Below are 6,000 nucleotides of genomic sequence, written 5' to 3'. Positions count from 1 at the left end.
TAACATGGTGCAAAGAAGATGTTTGGTTTGCTCATATTAGAATTCACAATCCTTAAAACTTGAATTAATACTTATAATGGCTCGGGGAGGGGTTTTGATTGGGCTTTTTGACCATTGCATCGGCTCATAGGCATTAAGAGATTTGTATGATTTCTCATTCCAGAGAGCTATTTAAAAACTCTAAAGTTATTAAAATTATTGAGACACAGGCTATGCATAAATATTCAGAAATACTTTTGTAGTAGGCTGGCCCAAATCCCATAGAAAGAAAATGGAACAAAACAGGTCTACTATTCTCTTTGGGAAAAAATGCCTGTTTAGAATAGGAGATTATATTTGTTAAGTTTAATGGAAAAAATTACTCTCTTTGGGTAAAAAAAAGACCTTGATCAGCAGGTCCATTACTCTCCGTGAAAATTTTATTTTCGAGTTTTTGTTGAAGGCAAGGATTTTTCTAGAATCGTTGATGGATCTTTTTCAGAATCAGGTGATATCCAAGGCTTAATTGAAAATAAAAAATGCTAGGGTAATCATTTGGATTTTGCATTCAGTTGAGAAAGATATCGCCCTAACTTGAGATCATTTAGGAAAGTTTATGAAATCTGGGAACGGTTGAAGAAAATTTACTCTCAAATAACTCAAGCAAGTAATATAAAATAAAATTTGATATTGCACAATTCAACCAAGATAATAGGGATGGTCGGAATTTTTATCCAGAATTCTTGGGATTATGGACTAAACAAGATATGACGCTGCTAGTTTTGTCATAGGTCCTGCCTTTGAAGAACTCAAAAAGGAAGAGGTATGAAATATGGTATTGTAATTTCTTATGAAACTCAAGGTTGAATTTGAAAATATTAGGACTAACATAATAAATTGAGTTGTCATGGACCTTGATTTTATTCTAGCCAAACTTTTTCCAGAACAAATAAAGCTACGCATCTAGGCTATATTAGATGCAAAGACCAATATTGTACATATCGTATTTCTTAACACTCATCGTAGGTCTTACCCAAAACAGATGAATGGAGATCATAATAGAATTCAATGCATATATTATGACGGAATTGGGTTATATAATATCACCATAAGAAGTGAAATTTATGCAATTATTGTAAAAAATTAGGGCATCTAATTCTTAAATGCCAACTGCCGCAAAAGAATAAGGTCAATCAATATCCTTTACTTCAGATTCGAGTAGAAATAAAAAAATATCTAAACCATTTGATACTCATCTCTCAAGTGGCAATTCAGCAGATGACATAAACTTCACTACAATCAACTTTTCTAGGTGTTATTTCTTCCGCTTCCTCTAATGCTAGCGTATCAGATAAAAGAATCTAACCATCTCCTTGATTTCTTGATTCTGCCGCCTTTAATCATATGTTAGGAGGAAAACATATATTTTTCTAAACCATACCCACTGGGTCATATGGTTATGAGAAAAATTACCCATTAAAGGTATTCACAGAAAGCATTGTCTCTTCCTAATAACTTTTATGTCCCTAGTTTGGTTTCAAATTTAATTTTTGTTGGCCAATTGATCAAAATTGTTCACTTAAATTTTCTCCTCTTGGTTGAGACATATAGGGCCTACAAACTGGGAAAGTGATGGGAAAGGCGCATAGGCAAAGACATTTATTATACCTAGACTTCGACTCAAAGCCTTCTTCCTTACCGTATCTTTGAATTTCTCTATCTTTTACTATTTCTTTTGCAAATAAAACTTGTTATCTTTGGCATCAGTGCCGAGGAAATCCCCAAGAAAGAGATTTAATTATATGTTTAAGTTTAATTTTTTTTTCCAAATAATTGGAATATTAAATATGTATCTTTTCCAAATTCTTTTACTTGAGTCTCGTGTTCCATTTATCTTTTGGGTAGAAGTTGTTTATACAGCAACATATCTCATTGATCGATAACCTTCATCGATTCTTGACAACAAGTTACCATGGATTTATCTCTATAATAAACCTCCAAATTATAGTCAACTCTGTGTTTTCAGATACATTTTTTTGGTATTACTTCCTCCTTGTGAATACATCATCTTCCAAAGCTGTGAAGTGTGTTTTTTGGTTATCGTGATAAACAAAAAGAATATCTTTGTTATGATTCCCAAAATAAATGCAGATGCATATCTCACCATGTTATTTTTTTTGAAACTTTCTATTACCATGATTCATCTCAAGAAATTAGTAATCTTTTCAATAAGTCTAATCAATTGAATCAATCTACTTATCTCTTGCTCACATTTTCAGATAGTTTGCCTTTGGAGACTAATAATTCATCTTGTATCGAAGTTATTACTCAAGATCCAGTAGTGGCAATGCTAATCATGCCTCCTACCAGTCATGACCCCAGAGATCCTACCTCAAATTCCTTTTCTTGATAATATTCCTAGCCTAGAGTCAACTTAGTGCGATCAATGTATAAATCCTTCGCTACTACGTCGTTCTACCCATAAGCAATTGCAGTTATATTCCTTTTACCTATAAGCAATTGTAGTTTCTCATGAATGTTGAAGAAAAACAATGGCCGAAGAGCTTCGTGCATCCAAGATTAATCACAATTGGGATTTAATTCCTAAACCTATGGATGTTATGTGATCGGTAGCAAATGGGCATATATAATTAAAGTGAAGTCTAATGGTTCAATGGACATATATCAAGCTTTTCATGCTAATTTAGTTGGCAAATTGATGCTTGTTGATCTCTAGCATCAATTTGAAGAGGGATGTTAAAGGAAGGATATCTCTTGATTTGGTGATTACCGTGAAGATCATGTCTGATACCAAATATTACATCGTTGATACATTCCATTTACAACTGATTGCATATATCATATATAGCTGATTGTATATATAATATATAGAGGATTGCATATACTATATATACTTGATTGCATGTATCATGTATAGCTGATTGTGTGTACCATGTACATAGTATTGCATATACCATGTATGGTGGACAAGATGTGTATATATATGTATAGAGTTTTGGCTGTTTTGTAGTGTCGGATCGGGTCAGATATGGATCGGCTCAGATTAACAATTCGACAAAATAGATAATCCGAATATCAATCCATCAGACCAAAATCCAATCTATTAATTAAATAGATAATCCTACAAAATCTGCATAACCTATTGATTAAATATGTCAATCTGATAAAATAGTTTAAGTTGGTTTTAAATGGACTGAAATTATTTAAATAGGTTAAATATATTAAGTGGATTGGGTTAAACTGAACCGAAATAGGTTAAAAATATTTTTAACAGACTAGATAGATCTTAAACGGATTAATTGGATCAGATTATGAGTCGATACAATTATTAATTAGGATAAAATAAGTTAAATAGGTCAAAGGTCTAAATGTGATTCTAATCTATTCCATAAACAGATCCATACGAGTTGATATGACTCAAATCTATTCACATCAAATTTGAATCTATTTAAGGTAAATTATTTGTAGATCAGATTAATTGGCTGGGTTATAAATTGTCATCCTCGTTGAGAGCCAAACAAGCTTGAGTATATCTGTTATTGTACTAAGCTCGGGTTAACTATAGATAGGGTACTTCATTTTACCTCTAGTTCGGTAAAAACAAATCGTTTTACATTGGCTGAAGGAAAAATCTATAAATCCGGCAAAGTCCAACTCTTTTATTTAACTTAACGAAGTGGCTGAAACAAGCAAATAGAGATAACTTAAATTCTCGATCAAAATAATAACTAAGTTTGAACCAAGTGATTTTTCTTAAAGAACGGTAGCAGGAGAACCACATATTACAAATCTAGAATTAAGTTAATATTTAAAAGCACTAACACCAACTGGCACATTCAGATTCATGCACTTGCTCCCTCACATTAGTAAATGTTAGAAGAGTACCATATCACTCTTTTTTTTATTAGCTAGATATTCATCTACAATGTCATTGACTTATAAATAAATAATATCTACCCACTATATGGCAATAATAATACTATTCTCTGACAAAGAAAAAGGCCTAGCATTTGACTTCCCAAAATTTATTTAATTATGCAGCTCACTTTTTTAAGTGATGCGCCATGATTAAGGAAGAATAAGAGACTGCTAAGAATATTTGTATTGGTCTTGTTGCTTCCGTGTCCCATTTAAGGAACATGCGGTATCTGTACAAGGAAATAGTTCTTTTCTTTGTTTTTGCCTTTTGGAACTCAATCAAATAGTTTTGGAACAATTCATGTCTCCTTATAGGATATGAGAACTTTCTCCTCAACTAATACTCAAGCAGCTCACTGTAGGTGTGGTTGGATTTGGTCTTTAAAACTTCCTCCTCATGTTAAAACTTTTCTTTGGAGATTGGCTTAGGATAGATTACCTACTAAAGCTTTATTAGCCCATAGTCATATTATTCCTCATGAGGATAGATTTTGTGATATTTGTCCTAATCAAGAAGAGGATTGCTCCCATCCCATTATTGCATGTCAAATGGCTAAGAATTGCTGGCAACAATTTTGTCACATGTACCAAGTGAATTTCCATCCATACTCTTTGTCGGTATTGCTGGATTGATTTCCTATCCAATGCCTTAGTGCAGAATGGACAGAAATCATTAGTGGCATATTTAGCTTGGTTGTTGTGGAAATCCCGAAATGACCGCATTTTTAATAACAAGACCATGACGCCGATGCAAATTATTCGATGCCTATCTGTTTATGCTGCTGATTCTGATTGTATTATTCAAAGGACTTTCCAAGCTCCGTGTAGGTACTGGGTCAGCCACATCCAAAAGGAATCTTCCTTTGGTTTTACCCGCCTGGTGTATTGGTTGCCCCCTCCCGTTGGAGTTTTGAAAGTTAATTTTGATGCTTCTGTTACCTCTGATCAAGCTGCGGTAGGTTATGTGATTAGAAATAAGGAAGCTGTATTATTGAGAGCTGGTGGAAAGCTTCTTCCCAAGTGTTCTGTCCCATTCACTGAGTTAGTGGCTGCATGGCTTGGATTTCGTGCTGCTTTATACGAACTTAATGCAATTTGTATATGGACTGAAGGGGATTCGGCCACGGTGGTATCATGGCTGAATGCCCCAACGATACAAAGATTCAGTCATATCCCCTTCCTTGAGGATATATATCAATGGAAAAATACTTTGCAATACTGCAAGATTACACATACTTTTCGTGAGGCCAATCAAGTTGCAGATTATATAGCTCGGTTGGCTCATCAAGGGGATTTTGAATGGTCAGATGAGAATAACTGAGACTTTAACTGTAATTACCTGTTGCAAGCTGATGCGTATGGAATCCAATCTGTTAGATAAGCCCAACCGGAGGATGATCAGACTGTATTTTATTCACCTCTGTTGCTATGATAACTTACTTCCTTTCTGTTGTAGTGCAGAGGTTTAGGACTTGCTTACGGCTTCTCTCCAGCTTGGAACTCAGCTATTGAATGGTGGAGGTTGGATGCGTTGGAGTCTGAAGCTTCTACAACTGAACCAGCATGCCATATACTATGGCTGTCACAAAGCCAATAAGTATTGTTTGCAGTCATGGAAGAAGGCGGACTTTAATCTTGAATTACTAATATACTCTTTTGGCTAACATTTGCAGGGCTCTAACTCCAAAATATTATTGGTGTTGCTCGGAAACTTATTAGCTTCAACTGCGGATCTGAAGTTCCATTGGATTGGCATCTCTCAATACAGGTTGTTGAATCATGACTATAGTCATAACTTTGTTGAGGTTTATGACACCATTATGATATGGTATGAATTTGAAACAAAAATAATGAGCAAAGTTATGAGAATTAGTGTGAAATCAAGGAGCAGTCTTTTTCTTCCTTTGCATGGTACATATTGCCGAGTAAGGGGGGTACAAAAGAATATGAATGGAAAAAAAAGGAAAGCTGAAGGTATTAGTGCTTCTACTCACCTGAAAACACTGGGCTACTTCTTGAAGGGGCTGTATTTTTGGCCCTTACTGTCAATATGGAAGCAAAGTTCCCCTATGTATTTTGGTC

This window comes from Elaeis guineensis, chromosome 7 (genome assembly GCF_000442705.2).
Source record: "Elaeis guineensis isolate ETL-2024a chromosome 7, EG11, whole genome shotgun sequence".
Classification (NCBI taxonomy): Eukaryota; Viridiplantae; Streptophyta; class Magnoliopsida; order Arecales; family Arecaceae; genus Elaeis; species Elaeis guineensis.
Note: the sequence above shows the minus strand (reverse complement) of the source record.